The 24,102-nt window shown below is 42.3% G+C and overlaps 1 protein-coding gene across 14 annotated transcripts in view; it reads right to left on the bottom strand.

The window, feature by feature from the left end:
* LOC115194263 (adhesion G protein-coupled receptor L3-like) overlaps nt 1-24,102 on the bottom strand; it is a 302,955-nt gene that overhangs the window by 227,446 nt on the left and 51,407 nt on the right. Inside the window, exon 3 of one of the 14 annotated variants that reach the window (XM_029753843.1) lies at nt 10,429-10,498. The exons of the other annotated variants lie outside the window; for them this stretch is intronic. The gene's annotated coding sequence lies outside the window, so the exon portion shown is untranslated. The remainder of the gene's footprint in view (nt 1-10,428; nt 10,499-24,102) is intronic. 14 annotated transcript variants of the gene reach the window in all.

Below are 24,102 nucleotides of genomic sequence, written 5' to 3'. Positions count from 1 at the left end.
AAATCATGCATGACGGAAGTACTGGCTTTCGTAGATCCACCTCAGGACCCAATGACCTCGAGTTCCAACTGACTTCCTTCTGCGTCATTCATTCCTGGTCACTATAAACTTCACCATCAGAGCAGGAAATGGTGAAACAAAGAATGCTTGGACCGGCCAAACACAATTGGATGCCTGTATGGCCCGTGATTGGCCACTCCATAGGGTTGGGTTAGGCCGGACAACCTTAGTCCCCTAGCATCTGGAGGTCTGGAGATAAGTGCCCTACTGACAAACATGGCTGACACACAGGTCAAAGGTCAAATTGGTGAATATGGCATAGAGCTCTGCCTTTGTGCTGTCTAACAGCCCTGGGCAGCATTGTTTGACATGTCTGAATGACACACATGGAGTGTTGCTCTTGTTTTTCAAAGACCTTAATGACCAGGCTGATGTTTTTTCAACATAACAACAACGGGAGACCGTGTCGCAGACAGAAACATGCACGTTTATGGTTTGAAAGCAACAACTATGCAGTACTGTAGCTTCCCCTCAACTTTTCAAAGCCTTGGAGTTTCACTGTTGAGATGGAGGCATCATGGGATTCAGGGGAACATGGATTGGCAAAAGTTGCATACAGGTTGGTTGAAATTGTATTCGTTTTACTACGGATGCGCTTGTTTGTGCAAACCCGGCCTTGACACTAATACACTGCTTGCATATACCAATATATATAACACTTTCTTAGACACTGTGGTCAGCAGTCCTTGATCTAATATACAATTCCAGACACATTACCGTTCAAATCACACCCCGAACGATCCACTATCCCTCCCTCCTAGCGTCCCGAATCCAACTAATCACAAAAATTCACTGAGATAATCATCTATAATTGGAAAATGTTGTTCTTCGCTGCCAGAGGCGTGGAAGAGTGGTGTCTGGAGTAGTTTGAGTGAGGCTGAGAGCCAGACTATCAAGCTCCCCACGTCTTCAGATGCAAATGGAGTTTGATGGAAGCTTGATTGAGCTGACGCAACATGTTCGCAGGGGGGGGGGGGGGGGGTTTGTCTCTGGACATCAAGAGAGCAACTCAGTCAGGGTCTAGTCAGGGAAAATGCACTCAGACCTGACGAATCACAAGAAGCCTACTCGGGCTGTGGTGCTTCAAGGCACTCTGGGAAAATAAAAGCAGATGCTGAACATGTTATACCAGGGGGTGAGAATCATGTGTCAGACTCATTTGAATATCCGCCCACCTTGGGTATCAATTCAGTTATATTTCAGTCCAAATTAGCCATTAGTTTTTCATGAGGGTGTTCACTTCCTGGATTGAGCTCAAACCCAGCTAGCAACCCCTGTACATTCACTTATATGTACCTCCTCTGCATATCAAGTGCAGTCGCTCGATTACTAAAGACACTGCCCAACAACAACAACAAAAAACATTTAGGATGTTCTTGCTTAAAGCAGCAATCAGCTGTTGAAACAATAACGAAGTGTTTTCCCTGCCCCTGTTTCAGAAAAAGCTGAGGGTTGGGGCTGGAGAAATGTAACCACTCAAATTCATAGACAACGCTATGGATGCAAGGACTGCCCTTCCATGAAGTACAGTTTTAACCATGTTTTGAGGCATTATAGTGTTTGTTTACATTTACTTTGCTTACAAACATTGGAGTAAAACAAGCTTATAAATTTAGTTTCTGATTTGGTATGACAGCTAAACTAAGCTCATAAGGCATCTTCAAGAATGAATGGGTACATATAATTAATGTCAACATCCCAAAAAATGGAGGTAGCAACTGCAGATTGCCCCTTCATTCAATCCAATATCGACTAGAGTCTAATTAAGTCATTAACAGCACAGTCTAAAAGCACAAATCTGCAAATGCAAGGAGTTTGGAGGAATTGAATTGGAGACCCCTGACATTGAGAATTACATCAGCCTGCAGTCTCAAACCATTAAGCCATCAGCGTGGAGATAGGGCCCCATTCTGCTTGGAGACAGTGTGTACTTTGGGGGGGTGGTATGAACTGATATAGACACAGATGAACACACACACACACACACACACACACACACACACACACACACACACACACGTCTAGTGGTTAGGACTCAGCACTCTCACCGCCGCGGCCCAGGGTCGATTCCCGGTCAGGGAACTACACTTTGCGGCGGCAGGTAGCCTAGCGGATAAAGCGATGGGCCAGTAACTGAAAGGTCGATAGTTAGAATCCCCGGGCCGACAAGGTGAAAAATCTGTCAATGTGCCCTTCAGCAAGGCACTTAACCTTAATTGCTCCAGGGTCTCCGTTGATAATGGCAGGGAGTGCCAGAGATAGGTCTTGTAGAAAGAGGGGCCCGCCTGTCACATTGTAGTAGGTACTCTCACAAATAAGCACACTACTACTACACACTCTGTGGATTAGGGTGTGATACAGCCACAGCTCTTGGCTGAAAAGAAGAATGCATTTGGATTTGGAGATTTCAACCTATTAAAATAGGTAACCAGCAGTAGCCCTGGGGGCGAGTCGACAGCAGACGGTTCGAGGCAGTAGAGGAAGTCTGTGCAAAGAGACCGTAAACCACTGGGTTTAACTGCCTGGTGATTAGCACTGCGGAGTGGCAGCTTACTACACCAGGCATCCCACGCTGATCTAATAGGCCTTTAGCCGAAAGATTTAAAAGACACAATGCAGATTCAAATAGGGAAGAGGATATATTCAGTGAGGACTACTAACCATAGCTGCATAGGCAATTAAATTAACCAAGCAAGTGGGAGGGGGGCTCATAGACAGTAGAGCATGATGAACCTAGACAAAAGTAATCGAGATAGATATACTATGGGTGGGGGGTTGTTGAGAGCTGACACATTGGAAATAGTCTGACACACTCACACACTTTTCAGTACACACATACACTCAACACACACACCTCAATCATATTCCTCTAAGTCATTTGGCCTTGTGAACCCGAGCCCCAAATTCTAATTGCCCCACTGTGTAGTGATGATACTCGTCCACTTACTGCCGCAGCACTCTGCGCCCCCCCCCCCCCCCCCCCCCCCTTTGCCATTTTATAAAACCGGACTAAAGAGAGTCAATGATTGCTTTTGACTTCTAGACCACACCGGACTTGCACATGTGAGGAACTTTTTCTTGGACGCTTAAAGAGATTGCCTGCCACTTGATGCTGACAGGATCACAGAAGGCTCTCGGTTGATGGCATTGGCCCTCCGGATCGGCCCTCCGGATCAATATTGTGCTAAGGCGCAGACCCATTGGCAGGGGTGGGGAGTTACAGAGAGCAACCTGTATTTCATTTTGTCAGAGACCAGGGCCTGGAGTGTGTTAGAAGCCAGTGCCAAGGCTAGGCTACTTCCTTTCCCCTTCTAACGCAATATGATATCATTACCTCAAACAGCTCTTGGTTCAAGAGAACTGCGATAGCTACAATGCTAACGCTAACACAGAAAGGAAAGGAGTGTGGCAACTTTCTCACTTGTAATATACTGGGGCTGTTCTATATACAGCGAAGGCTAATGAAAACTCCCTGAATACAGTAGCAGCCAATTCAATGCCATAAGGCTCAGTCACCTTCCCCTACAGTGCCTTTTCAGTCCCGTCCTGGATGGAAACTCAGTAATCCATTGAAAAAGCGTTGGTGTCAAAATATCTTGCCACTAAGCCCAGAGTGTAGCCCCCTCTTCTTCTTTGATCCCCCCCCAACCCACCCGGCACACCCCCATCCCCTCTGAGCACTCCCCCACCCCCCTGGAGAAACAATATGGTCCTCTTCCTTTGGAGTCCCATTGGCTTGCTGTGTTCCTGTCAATGCCAGGGACCTCAAAGCTCAGACGAGGGGCGCTTTTCTTCTTACCTCCCTCCCTCCCTTTTCTCTTTTTCCTCTACTTCTCATTTCTTTTTGGGCTCAACCTGACAAGCTATATTACTTCGCCTTCACAACGGGGACCATCAGGAGTGGGATAATCTTTAAAGCAAACTCGGAAACTTTACCCCTCCCTCCACCTCTCCAATCCTCTCCTTCCATGTTGAAGGGGGGCCAAGAAGGAGAAATTCATTTCGGAGGCAGTGTGTGGGTATGGTATGGTGAATTCCGGAGGGTAGTATGCCTTGGTCTGGCATGCCTTTTCCTGGACCAGTTGGTTTCGGCATAGGGGGAGTTGAGAGGGGAGGACAGGGGCTTTCTGACAGACGCCCAACACACACATACCTCTGGCTGGCAAGTCTAATAACATCATCTGTGCAAGACATTACTGGAGGATTTAACATTTATTGCCCAATACGTCTCAGTTATGAGAAAATATTACTGCATGCCCCCCAACCCCCGATAGTCATGTCAAGAATTCGGACAGAAGTCAGCATCCATTTTGGCAACACTGCAGCTATGGCCCAGTGGCAACCTCAGTAATGATTTGACAGTATATTAAGACCATTTTATAAAATGTTTTTAGAGAAGGTTGATGAACGAGTACAAAACTATCTGTCCCGATTGATACCCAAGTAATCATTCACTTAGTGTTAACACATTTAACGCTGCGTTAAATGTTAAATGCTGCACCATTTACTTTTATTCAGCTATGTTAAGCTAGGAGGCTGCAACGAATTCCGTGCATACTTCCAAATATGAGTTAGCCTATATCTGTAGAATGACATATCATATTACTCTGCAGATCATTTCCTAAACAACATTGCCCAAGTGGCCTAAAAACTGTCTAGGCACAGCTACATAGATTGAGTGCCTTTCGGTGATATGCCCGACTGAGTTTAATACTTCTGAATGTATGCAGCACATAGTCTGGAGAATCACACAATGTGTCTCTGTTCCTCTGGGGCATTGTCATTAGTCCAAGGCAAATTTGTGTAATTCAGTGCAAACATTCAGACTCAGCATCATTAAAATAATAAATAGCAGCTGTAGAAAAATGGGCCCACAATGCTAAGCAAGACCGTGATCGGAATGAGACAATCAGGAAATTACCATTTCAGAATAAATATTCGGCAGCACCGTGATGGGCCTAGGAGATTAGGATTTTTTTCCCTTGTTGGATTCAGTTGGACGGTGAATTCCCATTCCGAACGTTATCCGATGTTGCTTCTCGGTGAACTGAACCCATAATGGTGCCGTCATCTCATTGGGATTCGGGAATCAAAGATTTCATGCTTTGTCGCACAGAAGTTACTGTGTTGCCATGGGTGATTGATGATGGTAACATTCAGACGTTCTATTCATCTCCTCCATCTTCCACTGGGAGGTTTTAATAGGGATATCAGTTCTGAGAGAGAGGTCCCAAAAGCCAATGTTTGTCTTCTCCAGTTGTCAGTGCCAAAATGAACTTATCTACCCTTTCCCCTCCCATATGGAGGATGGATCAATTGCTTTAACCTCTCTTGTTGTACCAGGCAGAAGACAAATTGCAAAGTCATTATTTCTCTTCATGCATTACTCACCATTGTCCATAATTGCCTTAGCGAGATGTCTCAAACAAATAAAAAAATATATTTAAAAAATTCAACAGCCTTCCTTAGAGAAATATGCCCGAGTGATTAATGCAATTTTTGTGACATTGGGATGTTTGCTCAAGTTGGATATTTGGATGGAGGTGGGCTAGATAGAGGACTGAGGCTAAAACAATATTTGTTTCCATGTCTTGTGGATTTAAGTGACTTGTCAATAACTTGCTTATTGAAAGTAAATAATAGGGCAACATAATTTCGCTTTATCTTGAAGTCAAATTCGACGCGGAAATATGGTTGAGTATTCACCATCTTCCATCACTGTCTTGGCATCTGCTCTATGGATTGTAATAAATACTTTAGCTCAAAGCTGACAACAAAATGGATGGCATGGAGATCACGGGATAACAAAACACACACAAGACCAAACATTATTTCCCATGAATATCTAAGTGAGGAGAATATTTTCGCTGAAATAGCATATAGTTTTTTCCGACCAAAAACTCCTGGCGACAGTGGTTGTCAAAGACAAGCACAAGTAATACATCATATGGAACTAAGTCTATGATGTTGTTCTGAATCTGTGGCTACTCAGAAAACAGTGAAGAAGTGCATTGCCCCGTTTCTGCAGCGTTTCGACTACATTGCCTTCAAGGTTTGGTCTGCATAGCAAAAACAACCATACGGCCCGCCCCTACAATGCAACACCATTTCTATCCAATCAGAGCTCTTACTCAAATGTATTTCAATCTCAAGTTAGGGTCAACAGAACAGTAGTCAAGCAATGTCCTAAACCCTACGGGTAAAATGGCCCACTTTCTGATGCTCCATAGGCCTCCATATTTTTCAGACTGAGCAAAAGGTTACCATGCAAATAAGTCTCTCTGGGTAGCGTATTGATCTGTTTCACTATGGCGAACAGCGGGGTCTAAATGGAAATGCTTGAGCTGCATGGAGAGAGAACAGATCTGATATGATGAGCTCCGTATGAATGGGAATGATTGCAGATGGGAGCGCAAAGGGGAAACTACTTTGGAATTAGGACACGTGCATAAACAAATCAAGCAAGCAGTTATGAGTACGTTAGTGTTGCTAGTATCGGCTTTGTAATTCAACTAGGTACTACTTAGCTAGAAGTATTAACACTTTTAAAGTGTAAATATTTGTATTTTAAAGTGTAACACTAACACAATGTTGCCGGGAAAATGTAAAAAGCATGTTGATTGATGATATTTCACGGGAAATGTAAAAAGCATGTTGATTGATGATATTTCACGGGAAAATGTTTATAATCAGGCCGATGTAGTGTGCTTACCAGACTTTTCTAACATCTTTCAACTCTGTATTTCATCACTGTGTTCCCTTAGTTAAACCACATAAGAGAGCAGCAGAAGGGTTCTGGAAACCTTGGTTTACAAGCGGTCTCCAAAAATCCTCAGTTAAAAAAAACAAGATGTATAAAACGTTTCTCAAATCCCTCTCCTCTGAATTGTGCAAATTACAAAAAGTATTAAAAAAAATGTATTACTTTGGTTATCCCCCAAAATATATTTTACTAACAAATTCCAAGAATCATTAAATATATATTTTTTTAATTTACATTTTATTTCACCTTTATTTAACCAGGTAGGCCAGTTGAGAACAAGTTCTCATTTACAACTGCAACCTGGCCAAGATAAAGCAAAGCAGTGCGACCAAAAAAAAAAACCACAGAATTACAAATAGAAAACAATATGTTTATGCAAACGGCTGTGCATCTACCAGGGCCAAGAAATCCTGTGGCATCCCACAGGGTTGATAATTGGACCTTTGTTATTCCTAATCTAAATCTAAATCCTAATCTAAAATAAGAATTTGTTCTTAACTGACTTGCCTAGTTAGATAAAGGTTAAAAATATCTATTTTTTAAAATCAATGACCTTGCCGTTGTGTCTTCTACCGTACTTCCCATTCTTTTTGCTGATGACACCAATTTGATCTCACAAGATTTTTTATTCACTAATTCATGAAGCCAACTCTGGCATGGTCAAATTTTCTGAATGGTTCCAGATAATTTGTTTATCTTTCAATGTAAAAAAAAAATCTAACTTTATTGTATTCACTAGTAAGAATAAGAAATAGTCAGCCTAGATTCCTCAGAATTCTAATGAATGAAAAGTTAACCTTAAAGATCCTATTCAATTTGTCTGCAGGAAAGTGATGAAATCTGTTTGTATCATCAGAAAGATGCGTGGTTTGGTTCATCAGGCTTGCTTCGTAACTCTTTACTATAGCTTCATTTAACCATATCTTATTTACTATAATATTGTCTGGGCCAGTACAAACATCTCCTACCTACACAAATGACTCATCATACAAAAGACATTTACAAGACTAGCCACCTCAGCTATTTACCTGGCTCCATCTGCACCTTTAAGAAACTCAATATCTTATCCATTTACTACATCACTGTACGCCAATTATGCATTTTTATCTACAAATACTCATATCTCCCAGACAGTTTACCTAAACCCTTCAAATGGTTTCTTCCTGGTTAATTCTGAAATCCATCTATATAACACAAGACACTGCGATAACCTTCACCCTCCCCACTGCCTCACCTCACATAGTCAATTCTATATAAGATAGAGATACCATCCTACTCTGGAATTCTTATCTTCACATTGCCAAGCGAAGACTGGGGGGGTCAGCCTGATGAACCAAACTACTCGACCAAACTACTCCTCCATATATCCCAACTCTCACATACTCACATTTAAACAAAACATATACTGTTTATTTTTGTGTGATTGATCGGTACATTTATGATTAGTGGGTTTTGTAATCTGTTTTAACAAACCTTATTTATTTTTTGGGACTTAGATTGTGGTGTGGTTTTTATATGAGCCCTTGGGCTTCCAACCACACTTGCAAACCGTATTATTTTATTTGTATTATTGCTTATCACATATTTTATTTGGTGCAAACAAATTAAACCTAAACAAAAGTAAAAAGGCATGTCCATTGAAGTAGTATAATGTGGCTCAGTTCGTAAATGGACTGGAAGGCAAAGTCAGGAAATTACATCCCCGACCTGAAATGTTGAGCAAACTGATTAAATAGCATCTCTTACACATTATTCTTTAAAGAAAGTCCCATTTTCAGCTAATGTAACCAAATCAAACTTTTTTTTTTTAAAGATAAAAAGAAATGGGGGTTGGCAGCGGAATGTAATTCCACACCTCGTTTCATAATAGAAAAGTTCATTTGTTTTTACGCTCCTCGCTAACAAACGTAATCCCGGAGACAGAGTGACAAAGAGAGGAGCCAAAAGTAAATTAGTGGGACTTGTCGTTTACCTCCGGAGTGGGAGTATTTGTGAAATGTTCCCCCTGTCCATTAAATCCACTCTGTTTAGAAATGGAAGAGAGCTGCCAATATTCATGGGTTTCAGTACACTCCGCAGTGTGGTCAGACAAAGTCAAACTGACTTGCCCTTTCCTGTTTCTGGCACCGAAAAGCGCATTGCAATGGTCTGGCAGTCGCACACGGCTGGTGTGTGATATCCACACTGATGGACAATGCAGTGGAAAAAAAAAAACAGGTTTATTACTTGGAATATCACGGGAGTGGAATGCAAAGTGAAAAAGACCACACAGCTCTCATTGGATGTGGTTAGCTAATAAAGAGAAGCTATTTACATCTCCTTTTCTTCATTAAGGTTGGTATAAATAGCCCGGCAACATCCTGGGATACAGGACAATAAGAGCAGCCCCCTCCTTTCGTTCTCTGAGGACATTTTCCTTTGAGCACTGCACTGAAAATACCTTCCAAGTCTCAGAGCAAAAGCCCTGAAGACTGCTGTACGGGAAGACTGCTGTACGGGAAGACTGCTGTACCTTAACACGCTTACCTCATCTTCAACAACAGCATACCTGGGAATATATTTATCCCCTTCAAAATAAGCTTAATGCTTTAAAACCTTCATCCCTGTAGATTTGCAGTATCATACCAGGCTATGCAAAAGTATGCACATAAATACAATTTATTTGAGTTGGCCACATATGGAACCTAATATATAAACTGAACACTGGTTCAAAGTTTAGATAAAGATATAAATAAAGTTCTTTCTTTCCCCCGCCTGCGTTTTATGTCCGACCAGAGCTTGTCTATTTAGTTAAAAGCAAAAGAACGTGTCTGGGGCCGTTTAAAAAAAAAATGATGACGGTCTTGCATAAATTATGCAAAGTTTTGTCCTTGTGCCAAGCAATGCATCCACTGAATAATAATTATGAGAGGGACTTAGGGATATGAGTATGCAGGATATGAGGAGAATGCCAACGTCCCTTTCCTACTGTGACCAAACACGACCAAGTGAGAGAGGGGGAGGGGCTGTCTTGTCATATCTGGTCATTATTTCTCTTTGCAAATTGGACGGTTAAGAATTTATATCATACTGTATGAGTGTTAACCAGCTCATAGTCCATGATTTACAGTATATTCTGAGAGTTGATATCAATATTCACAAAAAAAGTTCATATATTTCATATTCAAATGTACAGATGGGATTGGCACCAACCAACACTGCTGGTCGGGCAAGTAAATAAAAAAATCCATTACCCTACTGTCATATTTAGTGGCTTACACCTCCCACTCAAAAAAAAAGTGCTTTATGAATAAATACATTCCTAATTCAATGAGCATTTGCTAAATTAAAGCACATTCACATCATAACAACATTTTGGAAGTGGTGGCACCACAAGAGCAGTTGGGTCACTGTGATGGAAATGTTATACTCCGTATTAAATTGAATCTTTAAGGAGGTGCCTAATGATACTACAGATTCATTTACATTGAGAAGACACCCTTTAATACTCTTGACAATAACAACAATTAAACAGAAAGGCTGCTGAAACTAAATGGAAAACCTGGCATAGCCACAGTCAGGTTAGTTGTCGTTGATTTGCTATGCAAATGACATTTCCTTGTTACCTAAATCGGATGGCATCCCTCCAGTAAGACAATGGGGTAGGATTTCAGGTTGCTCCTATCACCTTTAGATCTGTAAGTAAAGAGATCCAGGTGTAAGTAAAGAGATCCAGGTGTAAGTAAAGAGATCCAGGTGTAAGTAAAGAGATCCAGGTGTAAGTAAAGAGATCCAGGTGTAAGTAAAGAGATCCAGGTGTAAGTAAAGAGATCCAGGTGTAAGTAAAGAGATCCAGGTGTAAGTAAAGAGATCCAGGTGTAAGTAAAGAGATCCAGGTGTAAGTAAAGAGATCCAGGTGTAAGTAAAGAGATCCAGGTGTAAGTAAAGAGATCCAGGTGTAAGTAAAGAGATCCAGGTGTAAGTAAAGAGATCCAGGTAATGTGATGAATGTAACCAATGTGATTATCTCTTACACATAGCCCTTTCTGGTTCTGCACAGTTCGAGCAAGGAGGGTGGAAGACAAGGGAGGCTTGGTCCTCGTTGTTTTCCCTCAGAAATTCTACCTTTTCCTCAACCTACTTTTGTTTGGACATTTCCCGTAAAATAATTATTTTAAAAAGTGTCAAACATAGCTAGATGGGGCTGGATAACAGACTGATCATTTTAGAGTCAGTTTGGAATGTCTGCTCGCTGGTAATTTTCAAAGAACGTCCTCTAGTGTTACATTACTCATGCATGTACGCAAACATACTTCAAATATAGAGACGTACATATTTATACAACCATACAGGACACACACACACAATCTGCTCGTCACCGAGCCTGTTGGAAGGAGTCACACTCACTGGCCTGTTCCCTATAGTGGGCAGATGGTGTGGCACAATTAGGACCTCTGGTTCTCTCAATCTCCTGTACATTGTATAAAGAGCTGAGCCTAGTTTGGCTATCGAACACTCACTCGCACAGCTCTCTCAGTTGTTCTCTCAGAATCAAACTCTGCTACATCTGTACACTGTTGCCTTCTCTGGAACCTCCCTGTCTCTCTAAGACAATTTACTTCTGTCCATGTATAATGAGTCAATTTCCCTCTGTCCACATGGTACTCAGCCTTCTGATAATCACCATCTGCCATTTTCACAATCTCAACCCGAATTCCCCTTTGTCACCACATACTCCGTCACTCATTTTCCTCCCTTACTCTTCCTACTCTCTCTTCACTAGTGTGGCCCGAGTGTGGTCTGAACGCATTACAGAATCAGATACCGAGACAATAGGCAAGCGGGTGTTGCTTTCACACCCCAATTACCGTGGAAGGAATTGCGCCGAGCCACACAATGAAGGGAACGTCACAGAGGAGCACGTCATCCCCTCGTATTCGCCTTCCATTCCACGTCCCGTAGCAAAAGGCGGTGGAAAACTATCCGCCGTATCCGACGCTGGGCGAGGGCCATTCGTGGAGAATGGTTAAATAAGGATACCTGAACCGGAGTGGCCAATAGAAAGGCCTCCCGTTGTCCAGGGAATCAGCCTTTGATCAAAAGGGGCCTCGTCGGAATCGTCCGACACACACACACAACCTCCACGCACACAAACACAGAGCGTGCCTTGACATCGCACCCCACAGAAGCAGACGTACACAAGCGCAAACTAAATAAACAAGACGTTGATGTAAGCACAAGCACACACAGACATTGGAAATAAAATGTACTTCCCGGTCTACCGTTTCATATGTCTTGACCATATGAAGACAGTATTTGGTATTTCCACAGCTTTACCAATAAGTCAATGTTTTCCTCTTCTTTCTCGATCGATTGCTCCCTGTCTTTATCCCCCACGTCACATAAACACTGAATTTCCATCGGATTCAAACCCCTTGCTGAGCACTCGGCCATGAGCCACCTTCAGACTGCCAGTAGCACAGATGTATTTCCCCCACCTGTGACGGCGGGGGATGATTCACCGGGGCCTGCCACACTGCATCATCATATGATGTCTGTGGACTAGAGCGTTCTCACCACGAAAGCAACCCAGAGAACTAGCCCGACTGTCAGCTGCACTGTGACCTGCAAGAGTAGATGCAAAGTACAAACTGTAGAGTGTGCTTATAAGCAGGTATCTCACATTACACACCCAGAGGGAAAACGTCAATGAGCAAAATGCAATTCAAGTCAGTTGTTGAATTAAGTAAAACGCAATTAGGGCCTCACAATCCAAGTTAGCATACCGGTATAAAAATACAGTACAGAAATAGAGTTCAGCAGAGTTGAAGGGTTGGCAACACAATGCATAAAGATGTCAAATGCATATTGTAGCTTTAATATGCACTACCCTCTCTCTCTCTCTCTCTCTTTACCTCATCCTTCTTATTCTTTCCATTTCCAGGTGTTCATTATTCCACCCATGGAGCACATCCTCAGGGTCGCATGGCGTTCTAATTTGTAATTAACTGTGGGGCACCAAGTTCATTGCCGGTTGTGACCCTACTCTTGTGAACAGGCCCAGTCATGGTCTCAGGGCAGTACTGGTAGCCTACTCTGGTATGCAACGGCTTCTACCCAATAAATCCCATCACAAAAAGACTGAAACTAGGCCGCCGTGAGCGCCAGCACAACCGGCACCAATACTGGAAGCTTTGCTTTTTAGGCACAGTTAGTGTGGTTCGCAACACCTGCCCTGTCTGCTAAATTGGAGAATCCGGGGTATTTCCCATACACGCCAGCTACACATCTGTCAGGAACGGTGAGGGGAAAAACAACACGTGAATAATACCTGGACTTCACAGTTAACCTCGTCCAAAGCTGCGTACCTGACAACTGTGCGTTTTACAACGGTTGAAGGATTAGCCGTGTGTACGCTAGCCGTATTGGGTATTAACCGCCATTCAGGTACACAAAAGCGAGGGCGGGTGAGTAAAGGTCTGTGCTTGCTTAGCGGAGAGCCGCTGTGTGGCCGCAACATTGCAACACGAGGCCACCTGTGGCCTAGCAAATAGGATTCTGGGTATTTTGGGGAATTAGAGGATCATGATGAAAGGAAGAACAGACATGAGTAACCCCAGCCCCAATACTTCTTCTCTATATGGTTGGGTTACACAAAGGACTCAGATAAGCGCGGACAAGCTCAGAGGGGAAGGAAAATGAGCCTAGGAAGCGGGTCAAGATGTAGGGGAGGGTAGTCAGTTGTGACAGATTCCGGATGCTTCGTATCGCCCGAGAACAGTTAACCATTGACTAGGGGCTGGCAGCGTAGCATTCTTCACCATCTAACTCACGAGTCTGTAAACACAAAGCATTAAGTCATTATTGGAGTCACTACCTGCCCTGAGAAGTGAACGCAACACTAATGAATGAGAATAGAAGGTGCGTCGGAGAACAGAGGGGGGTTTGTGTGTGTGTGTGTTAAGGCTGGGCAATGTATCAAATTAATTCAATTCATTTGAATGTATGTTTTAGCGCTAACAGAATGGTTCATATGGACGCCGGAAAACAGAGACATTTTACTGTAATAAAGGAGAACATTTTAAAATGTAGAACACTGCAGACCCTACTAAAAACGGGAGTATCAACGGACATGATTGTAGAAAATGGATGCTCAGTTTGTCACATACGGCATTGGAGTACCCAGTGGTGTAAAGTATTTAGGTAAAAATACTTTAAAAAGTACTACTTAAGTTGTTTTTGGGGGATCTGTAATTTTACTATTTATATTGTTGACAACTTTTACGTTTACTTCACTACACTCCTAAATAAAATTATGTAATTTTTACTCCATACATTTTCCCTGACACCAAAAAGTACTCGTTACATTTTGAATTCTTAGCAGGACAGAAAATGGTCCAATTCACACACTTATCAAGAGAACATGACTGGTCATCTTTACTGCCTCTGATCTGGCGGACTCACTAAACACAAATGATTCGTTTGTAAAGGATTTCTGAATGTTGGTGTGCCCCTGGCTGGCCGTACATTTTTAATACAGGAAAATTGTGCCGTCTGTGTTGCTTAATATATATTAAAACAGCTAGCACATTACAGTCCATGGCTAAAATGCTGCTAGCGATAAGTGGTACTGCCAGTGGTGGAAAAAGTTGTCATACTTGAGTAAAAGTAAAGACACCTTTTTAGAGAAAATGAAGTAAGTCACCCAGCAAAATACTACTTGAGTAAATGTCTAAAAGTATTTGGTTTTAAATATACTTAAGTATCAAAAAGTAAATGTAATTGCTAAAATATACATAACTATCAAAAGTAAAAGTATGAAATAAAAAAATATATATATATATATATACACACATATATATTTTTTGTATTATTTATTTGGACTAATGTGCTAGCTGTTTTTATAAATGTGCAATGACCATAAAAAGATGCATTCATATAAGGAACTGGTAACTCATTCTGAGAACATGTTCTTACCCAGGTAGGCCACTTGATTTCAACATGTTAAAGGGAACAGGCTACGCAGTTCAAACAGTTGGGAGCCAGACAGGAGGGTGTGTTCATAACAGTTCAACTGTTCTACCTTGTTAGCAAGCGAATAGATCCAAGTTGGCTAAACTTTAAATAGAAATATTAGCTGGCTACTCAATAGCACATGGGCTTATGCTTGAGCGATTGGTTATGAGACCTGTGTTAATTTTCTATAACGCCTGCTACCTGAAGTTGGTCATTATTAGTGGATGTGCATGGTTCTGGCTAACTGTGTAGCAACAAAAACAGATTTTCCATAGACTTGAAAGCCATTTATTATTGCAAAAAAGCAGGTTAAACTATTTTGATAAAATACAATTATTAGTGGGTCTTATGATTGTGGAAGATAGGGCTTGTAAAAGTATACCTAGGCTGAAATCATTAGATAATTCCTGGCTGTTTGAAATGCAGTACTGACCTTTCATTGTGCAACAAATTAAAATGTATATAATTTGTGTGTGTGTGTGTGTACCACATTTTCATATTCATTAGTGAGTCATGTGATAGGTAGTCTATATAATGTGCAACAATCTTGGGGATTTTGTACACATGCCTTCTGACATTACCATAAATGTTCTGATAGAGCTTCTTTTGTTATTCATTTGCTGATTAAATCAGCAAAGCAGAGACAATGGGAAGCTCAATGGCCTCTCAGAGCTTCTCTCAGACTCCCTCGCCGCCTCATTCCATCTGATTGAGTCATGTTGTCATCGACTCGCCAGGTGTTGTACGCATGGGATTTACTGTCACCTCTTATCTTACAACTTTCCCAAAGACACCATTCCTAGTTTTGCAGCACACACACCAAAAGGCGATATGACATTTATTTGTGCTATTCTCAGAGTTCTCGATGCATTATGGATTAGGGATAGGATTGCTTCAAAATGACTAGTGGCAGGGGATAGGGACAAATATTTATAGCGAGAAAAGACAAGCCGTATATTAAAAAGGAAAACTAATTCCGTAAATGGTAAATCCGCATGGCAACAGTAACTGCCTTTCCATAAACAAACACAACCTTCATACCTGACCTTGTAACCAGCGCAGCACCACACACCTAAAGCGGGATTGAAAACCTTGCTATAGGTGTCATTGTCAACGCTCCCAGACATCACTGTGCTTAGATTGCCCCCTAAAACAACATGGCAATATACTCTGGCATATATTTGTTTTAGACTCCATGAGAATATGAATCCTGTAAATGTGGTTCCTGTATCCTGGATGTGACATGAATAAGTCAATGTTTCGAGAGCTAAAAATAATAAAAAGTAATAAACAATTTGGTAGACCTAGCCAAGAATTTGGACAAATATTAACTCTATCGTTGCCCTCCGGTCAAAATAACTCTGGGTTATCATGTGACATTCCACCAAAGCAGCCGTGTATTTTCTTTAATCAATCAAACTATGTGTATTGTGTGAAATGAGAAGACAAATTTAACTCAAATGATATAAAAACTTAATTAAACCATGCTTTCTCTCAACAAAATACAAATTGAATATAAATCGTCTAAGCGGTTTTAAGTGAACGGGCTTACAGTTTCCTAGTTTTCCTCTCTACCTTACCTTACAGAGAGAGAGAGAGAGATTTATACAATACCCACTTGAGTTTCATTTCTCTCTCGATTTGTAAGTTCATATTCATTAAAACCCACCTCCAGCTTTCCCGCTACTCAAACCTATACAACAGCAAAAAACAGCACAGTGGGGCTCGCTCAGGTAAAATAATTATTTGGGTAAATACAGAGTGACGAGGGAGCCTGATTCAATCTGAAGAAAATACTATCTGTTCGAAGATGTTGGCAGATTGTCGAGAGAGACAGAGGGAGAGAGAGAGAAAAAAACAGAGAAAGAGAAAAATACAGAAAACGTGAAAAAAAGAGATTGAGAGTAGTTTCCTTCCTCCGCAAACAACATATTTCTCTGAAAGACAAAGTGTTAAGTTAGGCTACTCTGTGAGCTGTCAATAGTGTTGTCTGTCATCCTGTCCAGACACAGTCTATATATTGATTAAGCTGTATGTCACTTCAATTCTACAAGACATTATTTCTAATTAAAAAGTATGACATAAATTCTGGATTTTATAGGGCTGCGGCTGTAAATAAATCCCAGGAATGGCTGAAACAGATTGCGGCGGGGCTCTGTGTCCGTCTGCGGTTTAGAACCACCCGTTCAAGGGTGGACTCGTATGATGGGCCCCCAAAGGGCCTCCGGTATGCCAGGATCTTTCATTTGTCTCCAGAAAAGACGGACATCCAGAATTTGTCAGCCCTAATCTTTCAAGGTGGCACATTTTTCACTTTCCCTCTGCCTCGGAGTGAGACAGAGCATAAACATATAGCAGGAAGAAATTGATTAATTATATTCACAAGTCGTCGTCATCTTGGAAGCACAGAAAAGGGACATTATTTGTGTTACTCAAAGTCATCCGGAATCCTTCTGAGAGCAATTAGGTTTGGTTAGGGTGTGACTGACAAGATGGCGCCTCTTTGCTTTCTTGTTGGGGTCCATTTTTCTTCACTTACATGTGTTTTGCTTTTAGGTCCTCATATTGATACTGGGCTCATCGCCACTGTACCCCATGCTCAAATTAGACCAGCGAGGAGACTGGAGAGAGTTGCCTCTCAAAACGCAGCCCAAGCCCTTTCCATTTGACAGCTTCTGATTACCTCCGGGTGCGCGCTGGTTGTCAGGCAGCGACTCCCGAGACCTGGTCGCTGAGTGTCGTTTATTTTTTAGACGGGCACAAAGGGACACCTAACTTCACAGGTGGGAGCCAGAGGTACGGAATGAAAAGAAGAAGAAAAAAGAAAGGAAGAAAATAAAATTACATGGTATCAACGACAACCTGCATGACAACAAAGGAGGGCATGTGCATTGGCTCTTTCACTCTCCTGTACACTCATTTGCATACCTGCCAGAACGAGACCGACTACAACCACACTAAAGCCCCTTGAGCCAATAAAAACATTATTAACCACAGGGTGGGGCTGGTTGAGATTCCTCAGTCATATTATATGACATCCACTGGTATGACTGGCAGTTCCCTTTAAATCTGCATCAGCACATTCTATTCTCGCTGTTAGTTTATATTAGAATACATTATTGAGGCTCTGCAAGAGGAAGAGGCCCTTGGGATGTCACAATACTATTGAAGTCGGAAGCTTACATACACGTTAGCCAAATACATTTAAACTCAGTTTTTCACAATTCCTAACATTTAATCCTAGTAAACATTCCCTGTCTTCGGTCAGTAAGAATCACCACTTTATTTTAATAATGTGAAATATCAGACAATTTGTAGAGAGAATGATTCATTTCAGCTTTTATTTCTTTCATCACATTCCCAGTGGGTCAAAAGTTTACTTACACTCAATTAGTATTTGGTAGAATTGCCTTTAAATTGTTTAACTTTGGTGAAGCGATGCAGGTAGCCTTCCACAAGCTTCCCACAATAAGTTGGGTGAATTTTGACCCATTCCTCCTGACAGAGGTGGTGTAACTGAGTCAGGTTTGTAGGCCTCCTTGCTCGCACACACTTTTTCAGTTCTGCCCACAAATTTTCTATAGAATTGAGGTCAGGACTTTGTGATGGCCACTCCAATACCTTGACTTTGTTGTCCTTAAGCCATTTTGCAACAACGTTGGAAGTGTGCTTGGGGTCATTGTCCATTTGGAAGACCCATTTGCGACCAAGCTTTAACTTCCTGACTGATGTCTTGAGATGTCTCTTCAATATATCCACAGAATTTTCCATCCTCATGATGCCATCTATTTTGTGAAGTGCACCAGTCCCTCCTGCAGCAAAGCACCCCCACAACATGATGCTTCCACCCCCGTGCTTCACGTTTGGGATGGTGTTCTTCGGCTTGCAAGCCTCCCCCTTTTTCCTCCAAACATAATGATGGTCATTACGGCCAAATTGTTCTATTTTTTGTTTCATCAGACCAGAGGACATTTCTCCAAAAAGTATGATCTTTGACCCATGTGCAGTTGCAAACCATAGTCTGGCTTTTTTTATGGCGGTTTTGGAGCAGTGGCTTCTTCCTTGCTGAGCTGCCTTTCAGGTTATGTCGATATAGGACTCATTTTAGTGTGGATATAGATACTTTTGTACCTGTTTCCTCCAGCATCTTCGCAAGGTCCTTTGCTGTTGTTCTGGGATTGATTTGCCCTTTTTGCACCAAAGTACATTCATCTCTAGGAACAGGTCTCCTTCCTGAGCGGTATGATGGCTGCGTGGTCGCATGGTGTTTATACTTGCGTACTATTGTTTGTACAGATGAACGTGGTACCTTCAGGCATTTGGAAATTGCTCCCAAGGATGAACCAGACTTGTGGAGGTCTACAATTTTTTTTCTGAGGTCTTGGTTGATTTCTTTTTGATTTTACCATGATGTCAAGCAAAGGTTTGACGGTAGGCCTTGAAATATATCCACAGGTACACCTCCAATTGACTCAAATTATGTCAATTAGCCTATCAGAAGCTTCTAAAGCCATGAAATCATTTTCTAGAATTTCCCAAGCTGTTTAAAGGCACAGTCAACTTAGTGTATGTAAACTTCTGACCCACTGGAATTGTGATACAGTGAATTATAAGTGAAATAATCTGTAAACAATTGTTGGAAAAATTACTTGTGTCATGCACAAAGTAGATAACAAGAAATTTGTGGAGTGGTTGAAAAACGAGATTTAATGACTTCAACCTAAGTGTATGTAAACTTCCGACTTCAACAGTACAAGTTCCCCATAATAGTAGCCTTGTCCCGGCCAGAATGGCCTAAAGGACAGGATCTCCTGTTTCTGTAGCGTGATGTACAAGTACACCCCCTGGACAGGACGCTAGTCTATCGCGAGCCCATAATGTATTGTTATTACGTCCGTGTGAGCTCCTCTTTAAGGCCATAATGTCTGGAGTAAAAGATAAAAGCATTTTTGGTGAACTATCCCTTTAAGACTACATGAGCTCCCCATTAAGGCCATACTGTAACTCTACTGTTATTAAGATCTGAAACTTGTCAGGGTGCATGTCAGAGGAGCAGTGGGGCACATGACATCGAACTTCCCCAGACCGTATTGACTTAATCAGACTTGACTTTGTCAGATTTGTTCCCTCCCTCCTGAGGTGGCAGGGGGGGTGGTGCTTCTGAACCGCCTCATCAAGCCCAGTGGAACCTTCCTCACACCGCACAGCCCTCTGGGATTGAGCAGGCAGTGTGTGACAGAGGGGAGGAGGTTGTAGTCAACCCTTCTTGAACACATCTCCAGGCTTATGACTCCATTTTGGATCATCTCAGAGATGGGCCTAATCCTTTATGATTCAACCATGAATGTCCCATTAATTATCTTCTGTATCAATCAATATGGTCCATACGGTGAAAGTGGACTAATTGCAAGCAGTTGCTGACTGATCTTTAGTGTGAGATGACCTGAACTGGTGACGATTGCAATATCTTTTAAGGTTCTCATAAAGATATCACCCAATGATTGCACAATATAAAAGCAGGGGTAGTGATTCACAATGAATTACAAACATACAACCTCAACAGCTTCAGCAATGGAAAAATGTTATACCAACAGTGATAAATATTCATAACACAAATAACATATTCAGAACCAATTCACAAACAGAACTAGCCGAGGTCCCACCACATTATGCTCCATCATTATAACATGACAATGTGCCACGGATGGGCCACTGAATACATCCATACTGTATGAGTTGGTTATGTAAACTAGTGAGGGGAATAAGGTGTGATTCCCTTGTCTCAGCAGCAGCCGTAGCAGCACGGCAAACAGCACGGTATGTATATTTAGAGCAAAGCAACTAAGGCCAGGGGGGGGACATAGGTAGAAACACACAGCCAGGCTAAGAGCTGAGCAAGCATGACTGGGGGAGAGAGGGGGCGGAGGGGGAGGGGGGCGGGGATAGAGAGAGGAAGAAGGACAATAAATACAGAGGCGGAGAGAAGGAGGGAAGGGAGAAAGAAAGAAAGAAAAATAATGGAAGAGGGTGAAAGACAGAGGGAGATATAAGGGGGTGAGGGAGGGAGAGAGATAAGGGGGTGAGGGAGGGAGAGAGATAAGGGGGTGAGGGAGGGAGGGAGAGAGAAAGCAGTGTGGGGCAAGTAGAGCATCACGTAAGCAAACAAGACATGTACACATTCTCTACATTAACATATTGGACACGTCCAAAATAGCACCCTATTCCCTATAAAGTGCCCTATTCCCTATACACAGTACCCCATCGGGTTCTGGTCAAAATGGGAAGCGTACTGTATCATAACCTGCAAGGATCTTTCCACCTACTGGGGCAGAGGTGACCGTAAACATGCCTCACAGTTTCATGGCGCCACAGATAACGGTCTACGCGGCCGAGTGTCAACAAATTCACCACTAGAGATATCATAAGTTCATCAAATGACTTTTTCAGTCATTTTAGGTCAAACACCAATGTGTTCCTCTTTTGTGGCATTGAGTCATTTTTTTTGCCAAAGCACCAGCAAGACCTGTAAAGTCAACTGTCCTCGGGTTGAATTAAAATTTGAGGACGTTGCTGACTTTGCTCAAAATTATTCCTCTCCCGTCTACTCGAACTCCATTTAAATTACTTTGCATCGTCTTAGAGAGACCTAGACAGCATGACTGTCAACTCAAACTAACAAAACAAAGGGCACTGCTTTAAGATAACTAAACCAAAACCTAGGAGTACATGTGACCAGAACCCATTGTGGTCAAATAGACCTTACACTGCTGTCACTAGGGCAACCTAGGTGGGTATGCAAAGCGCGCTAGGAAAGATGTATTGGTTGTAAAGGTTTAGTGCTATCCGGGATTCTCAGTGCTATCCATCCCTACCCTAAACCCTACGCCTATCCCTAACCATAACCCTTACCTTAACTGTGTTAAATTTCAACTTCAAATGGGGTGACGTCAGAGTCGGGACTTCCCAAGGATCCCATTCAGAGGCTCCCCCAACGTTCCACCGGCATAGTCTCCTTCCGCCAGATTGGACTTAAATCAAAGTGACCGCACATTAGGCAAAAGAAGGTGCATCAAATGAAGGTCTTAATTCCATGTCGGGAGTTATTAAAGATGATTTGTAATGAAAGTAGACTACGGATATAAATTCCTTTGACACCTTTCAACACTAATAGAGTAGCAAACTTGTACTATTACATGAGATCCGAGCAGCAGGCTGTTGGGGTTGAAGACCCAGAGATCTATAAAAATGGGGCTGCTTCTCAATTGTTTATCCTTGATTCTTCATGCCCTCTCTCATAGCCTCCTTCTCAAAAGACATTGGAGGAAAAGATTGGAGGGGAGGAACGTAAGGGCGACAGGTAGCCTAGCGGTTAAGAATGTTGGGTCAGTAACCGGAAAGTCGCTGGTTCGAACCCTCTAGCTGACTATGTGAAAAACCCTAATTGCCCCTGTAAGTCACTCTGGAGAAGAGAGTCTGCTAAATTATGTAAAAGTAATCAAGAAAATACAATTGAGAATCGCTCTGTACATGGATAAGATGCATTAAATGTGCTAGCTTTCAGCTACAAGCCCGCCCAACTACCCCTCACGGTTGCCCCATGTTATTCAAATGCACAACAGCTTCCTTGTCACTTTGTGACTAATATGCCAATTACATTTGACTCTGCAGCTTCCCGGCCTTGCTTCAGTTCATACTGTGCAGAGGGAAGGACTGGCTGGGACATAAATACATAGTTATTTTACAACAAACATGGGTTTACGCTTAGATTAATTTTAGCCAGAACGTCCACGCTGTTTTCTGTATTATCCAGCAGAGGAGGAAATGCCATTCAAATCCCCTCGACGCCAAATAACATGAAATGCAAAATCTCCCAGTGTGATTCCGTGTGGCGTTATTGGAAAGGGTGACATGGCACCTTACGCTGAATTTATTAACCTCTGTCACTAATAACGTGTACCATATTCAGACCGCCGACTGACGTATCCTGCGGTTTAAGATTAAGTCACTTCAGCAGCTGCGGACGATATGTCAGGCGTCCGAGATTATTTTTTTTCACCGAGCAAATATCTTCTCCTCAATCTCTTTGAGTGGCAAAGAAAGGAAACATTGGGAGTGAGGTGGCATTCACTGAAAAAAACAGCCCGCAGTAAGGAGAGGGGAAGGGTTACGGGGGGGGGAGTATTCATGTGGGAAAGCTCATCAAAACCCTCAGGTGGGGGAGATGAAAGTCACGCATGTGCGTGACTGCATACGATTTGGAGAGGGAGAGATGAAAGGTGCACAAGAAAACAAGGACAAATTTCAAAGCAAGATGGGGAGTGAATATGAGATGGATCAGATGGACAGGGTTGAGAGGTAGGGGGGAGGGTTAGCATGAGGCGGGTAGAGACTCGAGGCACAGCAAAATGGAAGCCAGCTGCACTTTTGCATGATTACACCGAAAACAAAATTTGCATTGGGGAGCGCAATCCAAACATGCTTGGTGGATGGGTGTGGTTACTGACCAGAAAAACCTCCCATCGCTGAAGGGGGATATTAGTGGTTTACCAGTGCTGTCCTGGCAATGTGCATATGTTAATGACCACCTAGCATTTCCCTAACCATCAACTAATGAAATCTCACAAGAGGAAACAAGTGAAATAGGAGGACCCCACGAATGATCATTAGAATGTTGTGTAGGAGATTAAATAGACATGCAATCTTTCCCTGTTGCATATTCATGCTTTCAAAGGAAACTTCTTGGAATTTGTGATTAGTTTCAGGAAACTAGGCGTATGTCGCGCATCACTACTTCACAGGGGAGCCATTTGAACGTAAACTTATTTTTTTTTAATCAAAATGCATTTTTTTGGGAATCATTCTAGCAAGCTAACCAAAGTCAGACAGGTAGCTTGGGTGCTTGACCGCTGTTGTTAGGTCAGAACGCTCGGATCAACCCTACTCCTCCTCCAGAGCGTCCAGTGGGCGCTCTGAACGCTCCGAGAGTGAAACGATCTGAATTCATGAACGGACAATCTGACATCGCTTTGATTGTGCACTCTGAGCGCACTCTGCCACTCCAGATTGAATTTATGAACACACCTGTAGTATAAACCAGCCTTTAGTCTTGAAATCTTTGGTTGTTTAGTAGATGGACTCACATGTGAATCCTCAAAGAGATGGGTGGGGCTAAGGCTTAACAGGGTGTGAATGATGCAGAATGGGTGTAGACAAAGATGAGCTCTCCAGTAGATGTACAAAAACATTCAAGGGCCATTTTCTCAAAAGTGAGTTTACAAGTTTAT

This window comes from Salmo trutta, chromosome 5 (assembly GCF_901001165.1).
Source record: "Salmo trutta chromosome 5, fSalTru1.1, whole genome shotgun sequence".
Classification (NCBI taxonomy): Eukaryota; Metazoa; Chordata; class Actinopteri; order Salmoniformes; family Salmonidae; genus Salmo; species Salmo trutta.
The sequence above is the reverse complement of the archived record's forward strand: the minus strand, read 5'-3'. Positions and strand labels throughout refer to the sequence as shown.